Source organism: Nomascus leucogenys, chromosome 17 (assembly GCF_006542625.1).
Source record: "Nomascus leucogenys isolate Asia chromosome 17, Asia_NLE_v1, whole genome shotgun sequence".
NCBI classification, from domain to species: Eukaryota; Metazoa; Chordata; class Mammalia; order Primates; family Hylobatidae; genus Nomascus; species Nomascus leucogenys.
Window position 1 is genome coordinate 77,128,096 of NC_044397.1, and position 22,361 is coordinate 77,150,456.

Genomic DNA, 22,361 nt, shown 5'->3' on the forward strand with positions numbered 1-22,361 from the left:
AGTCTGAACTTACCACTGATTCCTATGATTTGTTTTCCACCTAGTAATGCACTGTAGCCAGCACCTGAGTACTGACTGTATAGTTCTTCACCTTGTCAGCAAACTTGGCTCTGATCATTGCAAAGGTGCCATTGCTTTCTTTTTCAAGCTTTTAAATAATTAGCTTATATGCTGTAAGAAGAGATCTAAACATTAGGTTAAAAAATTTAATATCTCAGTTGCCTCAATATTTAAAATGGTTCCCATTTTATAGAAAACATTATTTCTTAAGAATTCTATAGATTTTCCCATGTAGCCTTTCATTCTCTACATAGGTATTATGAAGTTCTGTAGCCATTTTTATCTGTGATACATCTGTTTAGGATAAAGAAAGCAGTTGCCTTTGTATTAACTTCCCATGTTCTGTTCTGTTGCATGTGCTTGATAGTGGATTATTCGAGAGGGGATTTTTAGAGGACGTTCTTTTCATCTGTTAGCAATTCCTTACAACAGACAAAGTGTGATGTGTCAGATATCTTGATTCCATTGTTTCATCCTCATTCTTTCTCCTTCATTCTTAAGATATTTCATAAGCTTCTGCCTAAGTTTTCTGACTAAAATTTTGCCGTATTATTTAGTGGTCCAGCATAAAAGTGAATTGTTGGTTTTGTAGGAAGTAAATTTGACTTGGCAGAACATCACAAGAATGAGTCCTGTGCTGGGAATCCTATTCCTCCCCGGGGCCATCCTCTAAGAAGCATTCGGCGCAGTCCCTTGAATCACTGCAGCCCTTAGAAGTGAAAAACTTCAAGGAACATGTCAGAAATGTGGATATTAACACAAGATGTCTGCGTGATTTTGCTTTAAGTTAGGTATATTATGTTAAATCATCTGCAAAATAATTTTTTCTCCTAGGATGAAGCAATAAATTTGAGAAACTCATGAGTTTCCATGTACCATGAAAACCATCTAAAAGTGAAATTATTATTTTTAAATTATAACTTTAATGAGTAAAGTTTTTACTGTATAATATCAAGTTTTCTCTCCACCACAGGGAGAACTCCATAATGGCAAGGATTTTTGTCTTTATTCTTAATTCACTTTTGCATCCCCATCATCCTGAAGAATGGCTGGCCTTTAATAGACACTTAGTACATATTGGTTGAATGAATAGTTGCCTAATGTTATTCACCAATGCTTAATAGAGTTGTTAAGGCAAAGGAGACATTCCAAATGAGATGCCAAATCCTATCCTTATTAATGACAATTCACTCTTGCATCTTTATTTGTACATATTAATGAGAGGATGCATTGTTGTTACATTCCTGGGGTGGATGGTTTTGTTTTGTGTCTAAAAGTGGGAATGGAGCAGAATGGAAAGGTGGTGGAGAAGAATGTTGCAACATCTCTACATATTGCCTTCAGCAGATTCAATGGATACAAGAAGTTTGATTTAGTATTTAGTGCTACGTGACCCTTAAGAATACAGCCATAGTGTGGTTTGTGCCTTTTTGGAAATAGCAACAGCATGGTTAAGTTAAATCTGCAGGTAATACTCAAGTGAACTCCTTGGTCTTTGATATTGTTCAGAATCCTCCCCCTTAAACTCTGGTTTTAATGAAGAGTTATTCAAGCCTACCTGAACTCCTGGAAATGGCAACAAGCAATGAAATACCCAGAGGTCAAGAAAGGGAGGGTAACGACTGCTTGGGTGTTTCAGATTTGGCTGAAGACTATTGCTTTGCAGAAGATAGGTTGCTTGTTTCATATTGAACTTGGGCTTGTTTTGATTAAGTCATTTCCAGAGCCTTGCAGAGCAGTTCCTGAGACCAAACTTTCAAATAAACCAATTAGAAAATACAGAGAATAAACAAACTTTCATTATAATGTCTTCATGATCGTCTGGGTTTTAGAATGTAATAGGCTCTATTCAGAAATGGGTCCCTTCACAACTCTGATTAATTCAAAAGTTCTGTTTTGCTGTTCAGTGAAGCTGATAGCCCTGTTTCCCCACTGCATACCCCGTGCATCAGGGAAAGAAACAGGCATCGGGGCTGAATCCCAGCCTTCCACAGCTACTTGTTGATGGTACATTGCTGCACATTTAATTCCTTAGCTATAAAATGGAAAATATAGTGTCTGTTTTGCAGGGTAATTGTGAGGATTAACTGAGATAATATAAGTACCCAGCCTGGCCTGGACTAGGTGACGAAGATCGCTTTGTTGCCATCCCCATTAGTTATTTAATGTTTATGTTGCAGCCAGCAGATTGGAGTTCTGAGATGAGAGTGCTCTCCCCACTTTCCCGACCCACGTTCCCCTTTCTCTGCTCTTCAGAAGCCTTGGCATGGAGTCTAAGGAAGTGTTTCCCAGATTTTTGCATTTCATGGGGCAGTAAAATTTTACCAAAAAACTGTATCAGTATGCCAATGGTAACTCTTTATTTTGCCAATGAAAGACATTTTAAAATATCACCTACTGTCCCACATTATTTCACAAAAGAAAGGTTATTTTAATAACCAAACAAGAACATAACCCACAAATAAAGGACTGTCCTTATCAATGTTTCATCCCTTGTGAGAGAGCAGAAACAGGCCAGGGCCACCATTAGGAACGACTTTTTCCTACTCTCCAGGCACAAATAAAGATTTTCTTCGTCACCATGGAAGCAACAACCCTTATCCCCAAGTGAGCCACTTTTGGGGCAGCCCCTGAGACCGGCATGGGGCTGGGGTCAGTACGTCTGTTCATTCAGGCTGTTTCTCCAGGGATGGGAGAAGGGGCCTCACCCCTCCTGACAAGCCAGCTCAGCTGTTACCATTTAGGGGCCTGAATCTGTGGTGAGCCCAGAGCTTGGAGACTTTCACCAGCCCTAAATGCCCATAAATTAAAGAGTCTGTTTTTAAACATGGGTAATGGAAAAAGACACACTGGCGAATAGGAGGGAAGGTGTGAAGCCCACTTGGGGCAGCAAATCAAATAAGTTTCTGACCTGATGCAGTGGAAAACCGAGGTAAGGGGTGCAGTAAGTTTTGTGGCATAAGCCATTCTGCGGACATCTCCTGACCACTCACCAGTAAGGAGGTGCTGGCTCCCCTCTCCAGTGCCGGTGGCTTCAGGAATACTTAACTAGGTCCTATTCAGTTGAGAGAACATTTAGTAAATGACTACTGGGTATAGAGTTCTGTGTTAGGGGCAAGAAATTGGGTCTATTTTTATAAACATGAAGAAATAGCCTTTGCATGGTACCTTAGATAGTTACACAAATGATACCTGCACCATTGGTTAGATTCCCCTACACCAAGGAATTCTTATGAGTAGCACATTCTAGGGGGAAATGCATTTTCAACATTCATTTTGTACATATGTTAGAGGCATTGCAGTCACCCAGAGGAACCTGAGCCTTGAGGGGGAAAGCAGCTGGAACAGGTTCAAAATCAGGGCTATTACTGGGCCACAAGTGCCAGGGACTGTCAGTTTGGTGCACAAAAGGCTCAGAGCTCTTGTGTCTGCACTACATTTTCTTATTCTTTTAGTCCTCTTTTGAGAAGGATATTGTAGTAATAGTAAGAAAAACAGACTTCCTCCACTGCAGCCTACCCTGCTCCAAGGTTTAGGGTAGATGGTTTGGGCTAACTTTGGGCTTTAGAGAAGAATACTTTTGTAGCTTTTATTCCTGTGGAGCATTTTTCCTTAGATTCATCTTTAGAAGTCACTTGTTGCTATTAGCAACAGGATGAGGGTGTGAGCCTGGGCAACCAGACCCAGTGGGGCCTCTAGACTTCCTGTAACCTAGGCCTTAAGCTAGAAAGTAAAGGGGCTTCTTATGACCAGGGTGACCATAAGTGTTGGTTTGCCATGGCCAGACCTGGATTACACATGTGTCCTGTTGTCATTATTAGTAACACTTCCTTTCACTGTGTCCCAGTGGTTTGGACAATGAATTATATGATCCTCTACTTATAATTAATTGACATATAACCTACCCTGATCTATCAGCACCTTGGCAAAGTTTGGTGCCAAGGCTCTGAATAATAACAGTGTGCATTTGGCTAGAGTAACACCAGCTCCGCCCTAGCTCTCATGAACCTGGATTCATGAACCTGTATTCACTAAGGAAAGCTGGTCTAGAATTTAGGGTTTCAGAAACCTGGCCAAAAATCTTTCCATCTCACATCAGTCCAACATCGGCTGCTGCAAGGGCCATATTGACAAGACTAAATACACCACCAAACCATAAATGAAGGTTTAAGAGTTGAGGATATAATTTCAAAGTCGGATTTTAAACCCCTGATTGGTTTCTTGACCAATCTTCTGTAGCAAACACGTTAACTGCCAACTTGGGAAAGATAGTATGTTTTTAAATGACCTATTTTACTTCTGAAGAATTAAATAATATAGTAGAATGAGGCTGGCCTTGGTGTTAGAACTGGGTTTGAAGCCTGCTTCTGCTCTTATTTAGCCATGTGGACCAAAGCAAGTCAATTTACCTTTTCCCGTGTTTTAAGGTTTTGTGAGGACAAGCACGTCTTTTTCTCATGGTGGTGGTTGTATGGATTTAGATACGATGTTGCTGTATGGAGAACCTATTACCTACACTGAAAATTTTAGTTTAATTTCTTTTTCTTACTCATAGCTTTGAAGAAAGTAGAATAAAGGGTTGACTGGATTGTTGTTAAGTATGAGGACAAATGTTCTTTAACGCTGTCATTGGTAAGTGGCATTTCTCCAGCAGGAAAGTGACAAAGTAGCTAAACCCCAAGAGGGGAAGAGTGTGACTAAGCCAGAAACAGCCCTGGACACCCACGGTACCGTGTGGACATCGTTGGTGGGTCACCAGGTTAGGATTGGGGATTATAGAAAGGTGTTAGGGAACAGAACCATTGTCCTGAGTTTGTCAGACCCAGAGAAGAGCTGGGGCTGTAGCTATGGTCACTGTTTCCCTGTGGTCAGGGCTTTCTCTTCCTGCAAGAAGCTTGGCTGTCTTTCAAAGAGGGAACCTCAGTCTATGATTCTGCTGGTCATGGTGCTTTAGAAAATAGTTGGTCTATGGAGTCCTTGCCAAGCACTACAGAGAGCACCCAGTGTCTCAATATGCTTGTTGCCCCTGGTAGATTATTAACTCCTTGAAGGAAAAGGTTCTGTCTACGTTTCATGATCTCTCAAGTTGCAGGCTCAGGGCATGGCATGTCAGATGACAGAAAGTGAGCCCTTTAATCTCTCTGGGAAGCTTAATAAAGATTTTATCATCACTTCCTAACTTCCAAAGCATTCTCTACACTGCATCATTGGTATTTTGCCAGAGATGCAAAATTCATCATGTCCCTCTTCCATTCAGGGTCCTTTGGCTACTTATTGTTTATCACCAACTAGTGTTCTCATACCTGTTTCCTCATCTTCAAAACGATGACAATTATGGGAAGATTGTTTTGAGGTCTAAATGAGTATGTGTGTATACACACATGCCCACACCTGGTTATGTATGTGCATACCTGTAGCTCACCAAAATCCTGCCTTCTCCACCCTCGGACCCAGCCATTCTGAATATCTTTTTTCCACTTTTTCACCATGGTTTTTTCTCTCCCTTAGAACTTTTAACATTCTGTTCTCTCTTCTTAGACATCTCTCTCTCTCTCTCTTTTTTTCTTTTTTTTTTTTTTTTTGAGACAGAGTCTCGCTTTGTCTCCCAGGCTGGAGTGCAGTGGCGCAGTCTCGGCTCACTGCAAGCTCCGCCTCCCGGGTTCACGCCATTCTCCTGCCTCAGCCTCTCCGAGTAGCTGGGACTACAGGCGCCCGCCACCACGCCCGGCTAATTTTTTGTATTTTTTAGTAGAGACGGGGTTTCACCGTGGTCTCGATCTCCTGACCTCGTGATCCACCCGCCTCGGCCTCCCAAAGTGCTGGGATTACAAGCATGAGCCACCGTGCCCGGCCAAGAGTCTTGCTCTATCACCCAAACTGGAATGTGGTGGCATGATTACATCTCACTGCAGCCTCAACCTCCTGGGCTTAAGCAGTCCTTCCGCCTCAGCCTCCTGAGTAGCTGGGACTACAGGTGGTGCCACCTTATTCATTTTTATTTTATTTTATTTTATTTTTAAGGGTTTTTGGCTGTAAGTTTATTCAATGCAAAAGAATCCTCTCCAATTTTACTGAGGTGGCTGACCACGTCCACGACTAAATCCACCTCTAAACTGGAATTCGGTTGCTGACCCAGCCCCAGCCTTGGCTTTCTTGTCGGCACCAGGTGGCACAGCACTCCGTCTGTAGGTATCCCTGTCAGCTTCCCCTCTTGTGAGTCTCGCAGCTCGCTCACCCTCCAGACCTTTAGGCCGAGGCCTGCCAGTCTGTGGATGGCTGCGGCGTAGGGTGGCAGGCACAATCTCCGGGAGCAGATGAAGGTAATCACGGAGATACTGGATACCCTCATTGGTAAGGTACCAGTAGAAACGTCTCCAGGCAAACTGTTCCTTCACATAGCCTGGGGACTTGAGAGACTGCATGGCCTTCATGATGTGAAGGTTGGGCACATTCTTGTCTGCCAGCTCCGGGTGCTTAGGCATGTGGACATCCTTCTTGGCCGCCATGACTCCCTCCTTAAAAAGGAGTTCATAAATGGCAATCCGGTTCTTCTTAGGCATCAACATCTCTGTGGCTGCAGGGTCCGGGGCTGGGGCTGGAAAGCCCTTATTCATTTTTAAATTTTTTATTTAAATTTTTTTTAGAGATGGGGTCTTGCTATGCTGCCCAGGCTGGTCTTAAAGTCCTGACCTCAAGCAGTCCTCCCACCTTGGCCTCCCAAAGTGCTAGCATGTCAGGCATGAGCCACTGTGCCCAGCCCTAGATATTTCTTTTACTGCCACTCCTGACTTTCTGCTCTTCTTCCTTAAACTTAAATGTTATCTATTCTAAGAAGCCTTTCCTAATTTTCCAAGCATAGGTTAATATAGTGTTTTTTCTAGGTGCTCATTTCTTAATGAAGCATTTATATCTATAGCATCTATGATTCCTTAAGGTAGCTTAATTTACCAAGCATTTATTACATTGGGTTGTCCTTGTCTGTTTACCTCTCAGCCTTTCTCTTACTAAAACTGTCAACTCTATGAGGGCAGGAACCTGTCCATATGGTTCACTTTACCTTAGCGCCTAGCCCAATGCTGGACTCATTAACATTCAAAAATACTTCACAGTATTTCCTAAATGGATGAGTGGATGAATACAGGTTAAGCAGGAAGGTCTGTCCCAGGAATTAAGCTTGGTTGATAAGTGGTTCCAAGTTTCAATATCATGTGTGGAGTAGATTCTTGCTAATTCTTGTATTATGTGTTATTTAGACACCAGGAATCTGGAATTTCAGAATTCACTTCTAATTCTTCAGATAACCTTTTTTATTTTCTCTTAAAACCTTAGTTTTCCACATGAATGCAAACATAATTGGAAAATTGTTTTGAATTACTTACATCCTCGTTTATGACATTTGAAAAACAGCTTTTGTGGGAGGTCAGCTTTGTCCGTAAGAGCAAAGGCTTAGCAAGGGAAATGACTTCAGTGAATCTGTCCTTCTGTATATTGGAGAAAGGGAGGTAAATTAGTCATTATCAATTCAAAATTTTCTATAGAACTACAATGCTTCACGCTGGACTCATTTCTGTCTTCCTTTATGAAGTCCTTGCAAGGCCATTCTAGGCCATGGTAATTTCATCTAGGTGTGAACCTCACAGACGTTGTTTGTACTACCTCTGTCTTAAGTCATTCTTGTATACCATCATTACTGTATATCATTATTTGTTTTTCCTATGTGTTTGTCTTGTACCCTCATGAAGCACCGACCTCTAGAAAATAAAGACTTCACATCTCTTTCAGTACTGCCTGACATCCAGCACAGCTTTATGTAATTTGGTAATTTTTTACAAAGTGAAATAGGGTGGCATGTGCCTGTAATCCCAGCTACTCCGGAGGCTGAGGCACAAGAATCACTTGAACCTGGGCGGCGGAGATTGCAGTGAGCCAAGATCATGCCGTTGCACTCCAGCCTGGACGACAGAGACTCCGTCTCAAAACAAACAACAACAAAAACAACAACAAAGTGCAATATTAAACAAAATCTTCAGATATAATAAGTGAAAAGATAAGACTGACTCCATTTTAAAAATATATATGCAAAGAAGACTAAGAAGATAGTAAAGGATATAGCAAAATGCACAGCCTGAACTATGTTTGGATGGTTGATTATGGGTAACTTGTTTTTTTATAATTTTCTAGATTTTCCACTTTTTCTATAGTCATCTGTTACTTTTGATCAACAAAAAAGCATAAATGTTATTATTTTTTAAAGAAAGAGATTTTCCTGCCCTATTTAGTGTCAGAAGCCACAGCTGAACTTTGTTGGCAGATAGGAGCAGATGTTGTTCTAAACTGTCTTATTGTAGCAAAGTTTATCCATTTGTTAGGACGGTCAGGAAAAGGTGGTGCCAACTGCATTCTTTTGGTGGAAATTTGAAAAGATTTTGTCTGGAAAAGCAGTTAAGGGCAGTGCTGCCATGGTGTGTTTTTGAAAGCTATGCTTAAGAAGTGGGAAAGTTACATAATAAGGAGAAATTCAGATGAAAACCCAATTTTCTTAACAAACCTCTTAGAAAATATTGTTGTGACAATATTGTTCAACCCTCTCTGATTTATCTGAGCATATCCTTAGGTCTTTGAGACTGGGTTTCATAGAAAACAGTCTGCAGTGCTTTCTGTGAAGTTGGCAGCTAGGACTCTAGCAGGTGCGGCTCTCATAGCAGTTATCTTTTATTGAGCCTTTTCCCAGTCATTTGTCCATTCACTTGCATTTTCTCATTTAATCTTCACAGCAACCGAAAGAGGCAAGTATTGTTTCTTTGTTTGAATTTTACTGAAGAGAAACCTGCCTTCTAACAGAGGTTAGTTAATTTGCTGAAAGTGACCCAGCACAGGCAGGAGCCAGGCCAAATGCTCAGTGAATGTCTGCTCTGCACCTGGGCCTTCTGCTGGACCCGTGGTGATGAACTGTAGGCCCTTGTCTCCAGAAAGCCAAAATAACATCCCTGGGGAGAGAGGATATAAAGAGGCAAAAAGAAACCAAGTGAAGAGTCAGGTGACACATTGGGAGAGCAGAGAGGAGCAAGAGCTGGTCAGGCGGCCCTGCCTGGCGTCCAGTGCCTCTGTCCTCCGACCCTGCCCCACCACCATGTCTTTGTTTGTCCTACGTCCACACTGTCCTCACCTGCCCCTGACTTCCGCAGGCGGTGGCCGCCTTTCCTGCCCGTCGCTGCGCTCCTGCTGCACCTCCAGCTGTTAGCAACTGGTGTGTGTCCTTAGTGTGTGCCGAGTCATCACTTCTACACATTATTTTACTCATTCCTCACAACTCCAACATGAAGTCAGAATTTTTATCCCTGCTTTTCAGAGGAAGAAAACGAGGTTTTGAGAGCTCACAGATCATGTTCAGATGGACAGTTAGGAAGTGATGGGCCTGGGTGTAAATCCTGTTTTGTCTGATTCCTAAGGCCTGTGACTTTAACCACCTGCTATAAATGCCTTCATCCACAACTTTATTTGCCCCGCACCACTCATCCTAAAAGAAAAAATGCTGCTCTCCCATGGGAGCCTTTCCTGGTGTCTCCCGCCAGAACTCTCTCGGCCTGTGTCCGCCCCTCGCCACTCTTGCTTTACTTCACGGTGATGGGGTCCTGCCCATCTCTTGTTGGACCGTGGGCCCTCTGAGGTGCACTAGTATCCCCCAGGTGCTTTAAATGCAGCAGGCACTCAGGACCATCTGGGATTCTGCAAGATGGAGGGTTTCTGGCCCACCTCCATTACTGAGTAGCTCTGGGGTATGGTTGTGAAGAGAAATTTAATTTTGAAATTCCAAAGAACCAGGTTACTTTTCTATTTCCTGACTTCCTCCCTTAGACTTCATGAGGGAGTGGTTCGGTTGGTATTTGAAAGCTCTGAGCAGCTGCAGTTTTCATTTCACTTTTAAAACAACCAGTGAGTTTTAGTAATTCTCCTAAAGAAGCCTTGTGTGCTGGAGAAGAGATACTCAGCCAAGGCTGCAGAGGCTTCAGCCACTAGCATGGATGCAGTTGGGAGGGACAAATGCCAGTGTCACATTCATCAGCAGTTCCTTCGCTCACTTCTGCCTCTACTGAGAACAGGGAGCTTGGGGTTGAGAAAACGTTTAATGCTTTTGAAATGCTGCGAAATGAAGACATGATTGTGGTATGAATATGCATGTCCATGCCTGCCATGGGACCACGTCAGTGTCATGACACTTGTAACCACAAGATGTCAGTATGGGATCAGTCCTAGGGGTCATAGGCTTCAACTCCTGCTTCCCTGAGTTTCTGAGTCAGGAGGAGGAGGCACCATGGAGGCGCTGGCTCTCCTCGCTTGTTTCCTTCTGCAGCAGTGTTACCCCACAGACTGCATTTCCGATTCATTTTCCCTGTGCCGTTTTCCATGGGCTCACACCTCATCAGAAGGCTTCTCTTCATTTTCTCTCTAAGCTTAAATACTTTCCTCACTCCTACTTATGTCCCAAGTCACCTTAGGAATTCCTCCATTTTGGTGTTATCTCAGCACTCTACTTTAAAAATTTACAAAAGGATATAAGTTACAGCATAGTTTTATCACTTACCTAAGGAGGGTTTTAAGTAGTTCAGCATGAGGAAAAAATGCTATCTCTGGTAAGAACAGCACTATTAGGATGTTTTTTCTTTTTTGGTAAAAGCCTAACCTATTGGGAAAATAGCTGAGCAGAGCAAGCAAAAGAGGGAGAAGTGGTGTTCAGAGCAGAACATGTGTCTGCTGAGGCATTTCTGTACAACATAGGTAGGCTTTTGTAGCCCTCAGAAAGAGGTAGGTATATTGCACCCATTATTCTGATGAAGATGAATTATAATACCTTTCCTACAACTAGTTAACTACTAGCTGGTAAACTAGTGGCATAGCCTGGAAACTAGTGGCATAGCCTGGATTTGGAGTCAGGTCTGTTTGTCCCAGAGCCTGTGACCCCCAAAAGCCTGGGAGTGTTACTCTTGTCTCTATCATAAAGCAAGGAGGAGCCTTAAGAATCCATTCAGGAGTTTCAGCAAATATCTCCCCAGAAACCTGGCTACATGGAAGATGCCATGTTGTGAATAATACAGAGACCTATTAAATATATTATTTGCCCTCAAGAAGCTAAATAAAGTCAAGGTGGGGGGTAGGAAAAGACATGTAAATTCAGCTCAGTCAGTATAAATCAATCAGAGGATGGTAACATTTCCATGAAGTGGTTGGAGGGGCAGCAAAGCAGAGGGGAAGGGCCACGGTCCAGGGTGAGTTCTGTCCCGTCTATGAGCAATTTGTAGGATCAGCCTTCAATAAATCTACCAAATGAAAAGAGTGTTGCTAAGGTCGCGTTTACCCCAACATTCTGAGATTCTAAGATGGAATATGAGAAGGGGCATAATCCAAGCTGACAGAGGTTGCCACCCTACGTGCCTTTGTCCCCCAGACACGGTAAGATTATGCTTAATCCTCTCTTTAGGTGGTCTGGTCCAAGGAGGACAGGTGGAAGCAAGGCAGGAGGTACAGTGTGGCTTGTCCGCACCGGTTCCAGTTTCCCGGCCCATGGCTTAGATGCAGAGGAGAATGGCTTTGAGGCTTCTGGAAAGATTTGGTAGGGAAAATAGCAGAGGGCTTCTGGAGTATAACTTTAGAAGTACTGTGTCAGTGTGAAGAACTTGGCAAGGATAAACAGAGGGGCCACAAGGATGACTGAACATTTGAAAAATAAGACCTGAGAGGAGAGGTTAGAGAAACAGGGCTTATGTAACCTGGAGCTGCTCAGAGGTGATTTTGGCAGGCTTCTTCAAGAACAGGACTCTCAGGATCTCTGCACAGACAGCAGTGACTGGCCCTTTTTGTCCATATCAAGTGAGGACAGACTCCACCTGAACCACGAAAATTTTAGATTTGATCTGTGGAAAAGTTTTCCCCCCACAGCAGCTGTAAAAGGTGGAATACATCATGGAGCGAAGTTTATAGAATTTTCTCTTCTTCCTGTCTTTCAAAAAAAAAACCACCAGAACACAGTAGAACCTTTTTATAATTGCGATGCTGGAGGACAGGCTTAATTTCCCACCATAGAATATGTTGTATTCAGCCTCTGCTGTATTTGGGGGGATGTGACTGGTACAGAGCATATAGATTTCTCAGAACAGTGAATCATGTTAGTTATAATAATGGGTTCTGGATAGGATGACTGTATAATTTTTCCCTTAATCTGCAACACTTTGGAGAGTGAAATGGGGTGCTATTAATAATGATGCTAGGACAACAGGTATAAAGTGGCACTGTCCCTGGCAAAGTGTGACATGTAGTCACCCTGATTCTGGGGCTGTCTTTTCAGAGGGATCCTCTTAAAATAGAAATCTTGTGTTCTCTCCTGCTCAGACTCTCCTGTGTCTTTCCATTGCACTAGAATGAAACCCACACTCCCGACAGTGGCCCACAGGGCCTGTGAAAGCTGGCTCCTGCCTTCCCCAGCCTCATCCCCACACTAACTGGATTCTGTGGCCATGCACCCAGCACATTTCCGCCTCCAGGCTTGTGCCCTGGCCGACTCCTCCTCCAGGAGCTGTTTCTCAGTATCCTTGCCCACCCCCATCCTGCCCTTGGCCTCGCTGGCGCCTTCTCCCCCTTCCTGTCTTGGCTGGAACATCATCTCCATGGAAAGGCTTTTCCTATCCTCCGTGTTGCTTTTCTCCTTTTCATCTCCCTGCCCGTTTCCTTCATAGAGGTAATTGCTTGTCCACTTTGGGAGGCTGAGGCGGGTGGATCACCCGAGACCAGACTGACCAACATGGTGAAACCCCGTCTCTACTAAAATTACAAAAAATTAGCCAGGCGTGGTGGCAGGCACCTGTAATCCCAGCTACGTGGAAGGCTGAGACTCAAGAATCGCTTGAACCCCACCCCGGAGGTGGAGGTTGCAGTGAACCGAGATCGTGCCACTGCACTCCAGCCTGGGCAACAGAACGAGACTCTGTCTCAAACAAACAACAACAAAAACAAAGAAGTAATCGCTTATCATTTGCTGGTCTTTTTCACCAAAATGTACACATCACGAGGGCAGGATTTCACTGGTGAGCCCACAGGTATCTGGCCAGTGCTGCACTCATGTGCCTAGGACATGGCTGCTGGTAAATAGGTGTGGAATGGATGACTCACTGCCTGCAGTTCCACATGGATTAATTCATCTCCTGACTTCCCTTTGCACCCAGAAGGTCTATGTTTCTAAAATATGAATCAGCTGTATAAGTTTTTTTGTTCAACAGAATTGGTTGAACGGCGACAGTGTGTACAATCCTATGCTGGAAGAAGCCGAAAACAGCCCTTAATTGTTTGAGAACATAGAGGATCTAGCTGAAGAGGAAACGAAACATTAACTGAGTTAAATAATGGCTTTTTTTTTTTTTTTTTTTCCTGAAACGGAGTCTCGCTGTTGCCTAGGCTGGAGTACAGTGGCGTGATCTTAGCTCACTGTAACCTCTGCCTCCCAGGTTCAAGCAATTCTCCTGCCTTAGCCTCCTGAGTAGTTGGGATTACAGGCGCCCACCACCATGCCCGGCTAATTTTTGTATTTTTAGTAGAGATGAGGTTTCACCATATTGATCAGGCTGGTCTCGAACTCCTGACCTCGGGTGATCCACCTGCCTCAGCCTCCCAAAGTGCTGGAATTATAGGTGTAAGCCACTGGGCCCAGCCAGATAATGGCATGTTTAACCTAAGTGCCAGTGAAGAGAGCAGGATGGCTGTCACTTTCATCCCTTCCCCTGTTCTGTTTCTCTTCCTAGAAATTACCATCTGACATAGTACACATAATAATGTATATTTAGTGATGGCCTTATTGACCCTTGACCTTCCCAGAATGTAAATCTTCTTTTTTTTGTTGTTCACTGCCATATTTCTAGTGCCTAGAACAGTACCTGGCACATAGTAGGTCTTCAATAAATATTGGTTGAATGAAAGAATGAATGATACAAAAGAAGGCAGAGAACAATCCCCTGGGCTGCCTTTTGGACTTCAACAGGCCTTTTAGGGAGGGATTGTGTTTGACTCCACTGAGGAGTGGAGGGAGAGCAGTCAAAAATGACATAATGGCATGAGTAAGGACAGGGGGAGCCAGCAGGTACATGAGGGTGATGTATTTGGTCTAGAAAACAAACCAGTAAGCTTTCAGTGTTGTTTCTTGAACTCACAAACAATGCCCCCTTGGCCCCTGTCCCCTCATCCTCACTTATTTGGTCTGGGTAAGATCCAAGGCAAAGGTGTCAGGGGAAGGCTGGCTGCCACACACATTCCTTGGTGTTGGCATTAAAACAGCAGAGCGAAAATAGCCAGCCTCAGAAACATGTGGGCAGCCATGAATGTCCCACTATTCTAGGGATTAAAATTCAGTTTATGGGTTGTTCAGGCCTCTTAGCTCTCTTTCCTCTGAATCGCCATTCTGTCGGTTTCACCACCTGTTTTTAACTCCTTCAGAGGTTGGAGAAGAAAGAGGTAAGTAAGTGACTTGATGCATCATCAAGAGCTCCGGGCTGGCCTCAGAGGCATTGCTCCATCAGAAGCCACTGGGGCGAGGGGCATGGGTTTTACCTCTGACCAAGGGCAGTCCAGTCTGCAGCAAAGAAAGGCAGAGGGAAATGGCCAACTGGCTTGGTCTGAAGGCACCGGCAGCTTTCAGCATGCAGTTCACTCCTGCAGGGCTCAGAGGCTCTATAGTGCCCTCATTAAAATGCCATCACTGTCTGGAGAAGGAGCGGCTACTGTTGGAGGAGGCCTAGCTGAGATGAGGGCCCTGTGGGGTTATAAACATGATGAGATGCCCAGGCCTGTGGTGGGTATGAGGGGAGAGGCAGGGACCTGGAGCCTGGGGAGCAGGTGGGACCCAGAGCATCTCCCATCACAGCAGTTATTTTTCAGGGATGATCCTGAGCATGGGCAGGTCCACTTCGTGGTGCCAGAGCTGACAATACAAAGAGGGCTTGCACAAAAAGGATCCACAGCCTCTGCTGGGACAAGGGTATGTTTCAGGCCTGCTGCAAGCACAACATCCTTATCTAAACACATGCCAGTCCTTTTCCGGAGAAAAGACAAAACAGTGTCTGAGTATGTATAGTTTTTACAGTTTCAAAGTATTGTATAATTTATTATAAAATATTTCATAAATATTTTAAACATACAGAAAATAATGCCATAGGCACCCATTGTGTATTTAGCATCTTGCTTTAACATGTATCTCAGAGCATCAGTTCCCTAATTGTTTTAAACAAACTTTTTATTTTAGAAAAAATCACAAAGATAGTACAGTTCTTATACATTCCCATGCCCAGTTTTCCCTATTATTAATGTCTTACATTAGTATAGTCTATTTGTTACAATTAATTAACCAAATTAATGCATTGTTGGCTATTCTTTATTCAGATTTCCTTAGTTTTCCCCTAATGTCATTTTTCTGTTCCAGGATCCTGTATTAACATTTAGCCACTATGTCTCCTTAAGCTTATCTTGGTTGTCTCAGTTCAGTTCCCTAATGTTTAAAATGGAATGATACTATCTTTTCCACGTGGTTGTTGGACTTGCCCAAGAAAAGCTATGCCGAGGTGCTTCGAGGACTCTGAAGCCCTGTCAGTAGCTCTCAAACTTGAGCTGCGTCAGAATTTTTAGCATGGGACTTATTAAAATGTAGGTTGCACTGCCCCCTACCCCTACACACACACACACACACACACACACACACACACATACACACACACACACACATACACACACACACACATACACACACACACACACTTTCTGCTTTTGCTAGGTCTGGGGAGTGGCAGGGGCTGGTCTGGGACTGCACTTTAAACCACTGCTCTCTGCAAATGTAAGAGTTGATCCTTGTTGAGTGGGTGAGCCCACCACCTTTATGCTACTCCCTTCCCAATAACAGACTGTGTTTTCAGAGAACATAGTTTCCTGTTTACTTCTGTTCTAGAAACTCCTTGAAGACTGTCTCACAACCCCAAAGTAGAGAGACATTCAGTTGTCTAACACCCAGGTTTATTACTGCTGTCTAGGACCCATATATTAGTCTGTTTCCATGCTGCTGTTAAAGACATACCCAAGACTGGGCAATTTACAAAAGAAAAAGGTTTAATGAACTTACAGTTCCACGTGGCTGGGGAAGCCTCAGAATCATGGTGGAAGGCAAGGAGGAGCAAGTCATGTCTTTCATAGATGGCAGCAGGCAGAGAGAGCTTGTGCAGGGAAACTCCCCTTTTTAAAACTATCAGATCTTTTGAGACTTATTCACTATCACAACAACAGCATGGGAAAGACTTGCCCCCATGATTCAATTACCTCCCACCAGGTCCCTCCCACAACACGTGGGAATTCAAGATGAGATTTGGGTGGGGACACAGCCAAACCATATCAACCCTTAAGATGATTCATCAGAAATGGAGAGAGAACCCATGCTTGTGTTACTGTCACAATGCCATTTGTGTCACTGTTCAATGGCTTGGGTGATGGTAGGGATACTAGGAACCAGTAGCCAGTGCTCTCTTAGGAAAACCAAATGCAACTGGCATTTTCCTATTCCTTTCCTTTATCTGTTAAGAAAGAAATGTCTTAACTGGCAGTAGTTAAAGAGAGCATGCATTCCCCTCCCCACCATGTAATTTTAGCATCTATTTGGATGGCTGTTGGAAGCTTGGATTTTAAACCACTGTATTTTTACAGCTGTAGAATCCAGTGCCTCAGCTGATTTAACTAGCAGCCATCGGTTTGTTGTCTGGCCTAGGTCTGCCACTGGTTGATTTTGGAAAATTTTTTCTTGGGCCTATTTCTAAGAAAGTGTTACTGTAATTTTTATTTAGATATTGATGGCAGTCTGTTCTTCTTGCCAACCACACCCTAATTCTGAATAATAGTGGACACGTGATGGATAATTCATATACTTAAGCCATGAAGATTAAAGGTAGCTGAGTGAATTGGAATCACAGTCTAAAAGGGAGATTTCCTCAGCCCTGTGGCCGGCAATCAGATAGGATTAAAGACCTGTGCAGCCCCTCCTTGTGAGTCCCTCATAGAATTACTATCCTTGGCCACCTCATCAGATCCTGCAGCCCGTTACAATGTGTCATCTCATCTAAGATTACTAGACTGCTTTGGTCATTTCAGTGCCGTGGTTCTAGAAGTGTGGTCCTGAGATCAGTCAGCAGCATCAGCGTCACCTGGGAGCTTGTAAAAAATGGAAATTCTCAGGGCCTACCCTAGAGCTACTAAATCAGGAACACTGGGGACGCCCGCCCTACCCCCCCAACCCCCGCTATCCTGAGCTGTAACAGGCCTCCAGGTGATTCTGATGCACACTCAAGTTTGAGAGGCCATCCTGAATGGCCCTCCTATTTTTTCCTCCCACTGTCTTCTTTAATCACTGAACAACATTCTTTTATGTACTCCATTACTATTTAGCAAGCAGGCCCTGTGCTAGGTCTGGTTCAAACGTGAACAGCCCTGGGGCTTGTCCTCGGGGAGCTTAGCACAGCAGTAGTTCTCAGCCCTGACTGCACATGAGAGTCACCTGGGGTGCACTCAGGTGTCTCAGTGGGTCTTTCATGCCAGATCAATTAAATTGGAATCACCGGGGCTATAGCAGGGAAACGCTACTCGATAAACCTACCCAGGTTGAGAAACACGGAGCTAGTGGGAGAGAATGCCCATCAGGAGGTTTCAAACCATGGGGTAAGTGTGAAGATGGGGCAACTAAAAGGAGCAGATGGCAGGGTCACTTTACCTAGGCTTGGGTTGTGGTGGGAAAAAGAAGGGAGAAGTATCTGCAAAACTTTCCTCAAATTGTATTTAAAGGTAAACTAAAAGAAAGATAAAAACGTGGTTTAAATACAGATCCACAAGTGATTTCAAAACGAGTCATGGAAGAGAAGTCTCAAGAGATGTTGCTTCCTTCTGCAATGCATGTCCATCACCTCTGTCCACATCTCAACCCTCAGTAGCGGTGGGTTGCAAAGGGCCAGCTGAGGCCACACCCAAAGTGGCTGACATACCCTTTGACCTTGTAGTCCTCCTTCCACTGGAAATGCCAGTTCTGGCTTTGTCTTAAGGACCACCTAGACACCAAGAAACTCCCTCTTCCCTCCTATCTGTCTTTAAGAGGAGGCAGCCCAGGGGTGCAGCCCACACCCTTCAGTGGCCTTTATTGGCTGACCTATCAACAACAAATTTGTATCCCAAGAATTTCAGTCGTTTCTTTTCTATCCTTTAAGAGGGTTTTTTTTGTTTTTGTTTTTTTAAAGAAAAAAGAGTGTTTTCTTAATTTCTTCTTCATGAGCCCCTCCATTTTTGATTCAGAAGGTCAGGTAGGGAGATTTAATGTGAAATATTAGCTGTCTTTGCCAATTGCTGTGCCCTGTTACCATGCTGTAAGCCAGAAATAGAAGCGACCTGTTTTCAATGACAGATCAAAATTTAGTGCTGTGTTGATGGTTCAGAATGAAGATTTTTTGACACGGTGAATGAAATACATACCAGTGCATTTCTGGTTGTGATTTAGCTGACCAAGTAGTTCAGTTATAATTATATTATTTTTACTCTTGGAGATCATTACTCTAAATGAAAAATGCTTCAGCATCCAGACTGTTAAGATGTGGATGGTGAACATTATTTACAATAAAAATTTTTTTCCCTGGACTGTGAAACAGCTTTACGGGCATGTCGAGCCTAGAATATGGTTGTTAGCATTTAAAGTTAAATTAAAACATGGAAGTTTTTTTGGTTTTAAAAAATAAACTCAACTGTCAGTTATTGTTTGCTGCCTTCTGTGACCCATCTCCCATCCCTTAAGTCCCTTTTAATGGAGTGGGGAGACACTTCTAGGCAATATATGGTCGACATAAATCTGAGGACGTGAATATTATAAAAGGGCATTGAGAAGAAGGGCTGGAGGGAGAGGCCGGAGGGGTTTGTTTATCATTTTTTATGAGGGCCCATGCTCTTTGGGATTGAAGTATCTTTTAATAGTAGGTGTAGGTTTGATTTGATCTCTGGGTCACTATGTTGTTTTTTGGGCAGATATTTCCCTGCGCTGTGATTACCAAGGTGTTAGAAGAATTTAAAATGTCCTCTCACCCTCAGTTAAAAAGCTGTGTGTTTATAAGGGTCAAAGATGACGTAAACGTTCACCAAGCCCAGTGGCGTTCTCATCAAGACACCTTTCTTCCTCCTCACTTGTAATATAAGAAAACGGAAGCTGACATTTGTCATGTTCAGAAATCCTTGCGTGAAGTGTTTTAAAACAACCAAATATGAGATTAATGTTGTCTCCTCGTTATCACTACCTTTTTGTGCAGTATAATGATTAAATAACAGTCGTGCAATGCATTCTAAAACTCAAAAGTTTAAACCTAGACTTCATTAGAAGTCATTGGACTAAATCTGAAATGTAAACTTTCAAGAGACTATAATTGAATAGATTTAACCTATACTTACGAAAAGGAGAAATCTCTAGGTGATTATCTTTTTTTCCTTCTCTCTAAGGACCTTTTTCCTAAACTCTGCAGGTCTCTTGTCTGTTGACTTGATTAATGAATACTTTGCCCACTAAAATTGGCCATTAATTATTTTCTTGGGTTGCGGCAATAATTACTACTTTCAAGTAAAATCTCATTAGCATCGTAAGCAGAAACACCCTGCCAGGTGATGTGGGATTGTGGGGAGCCAGCTAGTTACCACCAGAGATACTGGGTTCACCACACAGTAAGCAGCAGTTGTCTCTAGCTGGATCCCAGCAGCTACATGTAGAGAAAATGGGGTGACTAGATCACCCCAGAATGGGAATTCAGACAAAGCAGCTCTGTAGACCCTCTTGTTAGAAAATACGACCTACTGGCATGCAGTTGTGATGTCATTTAATAATTGAGAATCCTCTTACCTTTCATTCATTTATTCTTTCAATGATCATGATTATTTGCCAGCCCTTGTGCTAAATGCTAGGGACAGGAAAGAAACAAGTTGCTGGCTTTTGGAGAAGCTGAGTCTGTTGGGAACAAAGCACTTTAAAATGTAATCTATTTTTTTAATAACCTGACTATTAAGGCAGATTCTGCCATGTAGCTTCATGGAATGTTTTGTAGAGGAGGTGACTTTTATAGTGGACTTTGGATGATGGGTTTGAGGATGACCACAGAAAAGCAGGTGAGGACGAGGTGTTCTGGGTAGCATGTGTTACAAAGGCATATCATTCTGGGACCCCAAAGAATAGAAGAGAGTTAAATATGGGGGCTATTTATAGGGGTGTAGCAGGGTAAGAGATGTTGAGACACCCGGGACCTAGTAACAGCAGACAGCTGAAGGGGAAGGGGAGGTGACGCCGTGAACAGAACCTGGAGAGTGGCAGCCTGGCAGGGGGGACGACTGCCCTCCCAGAGCTGTGGCCCTAGGTGGAGCATAGCAGCTGCTTCCAAAACCATGCCTAGCTCAGGAGGGAGTAGAACAAATATTGGACCACCCTCTCCTTTCACCCCCTGATTTTCTCTGAACCTAACCAGAGGCAAGAGAGACTGTGTAAAACAGTGCTTGGCACACGGAACAGGACACAGAAAGGCAAACAGGATAATCAGAACCAAAGGTATAGAGTGTAGATGAGGTATGTGCAGAGGACGGGAAGAAGTTAGCAGTTGCTGGAGTGTAGGAGGCATGTAGAGAACTAGAGATGAGTTTTGAATAATTTGATTGATGGAGCCAAATTGCAAATGATCTTCTGTGTTTTACCTAAATCTCTTATCATATAAGCAATAAAGAGCCATGTGTGGGAGTGGACTTAACACATGACGTTATTGATTTGTAATTCAGCAAGACTCGAATTTTTTTGAAGTCACCATTTAGGACTCATTAGTCAGTGACAACATCAATTTAATGGGTTGTCATAACATTTTTTAAAAATGCAGTGGTGACTGGGTGTGGGTGTGGTGGCTCACGCCTGTGATCCCAGCACTTTGGGAGGCTGAGGCAGGCGGATCACAAGGTCAGGAGATGGAGACCAGCCTGGCTAACATGGTGAAACCCCGTCTCTACTAAAAATACAAAAAATTAGCTCGGCATGGTAACATGTGCCTGTAGTCCCAGCTACTCGGGAGGCTGAGGCAGGAGAATCGCTTGAACCTGGGAGGCAGAGGTTGCAGTGAGCCGAGATCGTGCCACTGCACTCCAGCCTGGGTGACAGAGCAAGACTCTGTCTCAAAAAAAAAAAAAAAAAAAAAAAAAAGCAATGGTATTATCAGGGTACATCACATATGGTGAAGTTTAGTAATGTTTTGTGAAACTTTCGTATGTTTGGGTCTGGAGGGGTGTACTGGTTATGATTTAAAATGTATGTCTTAATGTGAGTTGCATCAAAAATACTGTAAAAACACTGAACTGATTGGCTAAAGTAGGAAGGTGTGGGCTGAAGGGAGGAGAGATTGACAGGCAGAGTAGTTCTAGATACTCAGCAACTACTTTTTTTTTTAAAGTATGTTATCTCTGCATTCCTTTTAAAACCAAGCCATAGAAATGAAGACACAGTATCTTTATTATATTGAATCCATGTCTAGAGCATTAAACCTCATCTTCAGTAAGCCTAGAAAATCCATCAGAGTTTTTGCCTTCCATTTGTTGAAACTCAGCTGATAGTAACGTTTACCAAATCCCAGAGGTCTCCCGAGCTTCTCTGAGGAATCTGATGCCTTGTGATTACCTTGATAATGTCTATTTTACTTAACCATGATAGAAAGTTTTGCATTTGGCTTGAATGTGTGATAAAATCATTTAAATGTATCTTGGTTTTATAAATTGAAAGGCTGTCTTTTATGTATAAAACAAGTTAGTTGATCACACAGTTTGTAGTGAATCAGAATGGCTTTTAATAAACTCAGCTTAAAGCTAGCCAAAAGGTTTTCTATCTCTACTGAAAAGTCACATGGCTCTTTGGAAGAACTTCTGAAGAACTTTTCTGATGCAAGTCCCTACTCTTGCAAGAGAAAAATCATAATCCGAGTGCGTGTGTGCACTCAAGTTCCAAGGATAGCAAAAGTAAAATGAAATCTAAGTTCTTTATACAAATAATTCAGGTTTCTATTTTAGTGTAGAGTTTAAGCCTTCTCTTCGCAGAGATTATTTGCCAGAGAGACTAATGAGTTAAGACATGACTACTCTGGGCTATTCCTGCTTGAGAAACAATGACTCTCAGGCCACCTTATCTTGGAAGCTGAGGTAGGTCCTTAGAATTTATACTGGAATTGCTCAATTAAAATGTATGATTCACA

The 22,361-nt window shown here is 43.1% G+C and overlaps 1 protein-coding gene and 1 pseudogene across 2 annotated transcripts in view; one reads left to right on the forward strand and one right to left on the reverse strand.

Annotated features, from left to right (window-relative positions):
- Positions 1–22,361, forward strand: part of JAZF1 (JAZF zinc finger 1) — a 352,445-nt gene that overhangs the window by 151,052 nt on the left and 179,032 nt on the right. The gene's annotated exons all lie outside the window — the stretch shown is intronic.
- LOC100594486 lies at positions 6,074–6,660 on the reverse strand (annotated as a pseudogene). Its single transcript, XR_004026329.1, has one exon. The product of XR_004026329.1 is annotated as a 40S ribosomal protein S10 pseudogene (transcript).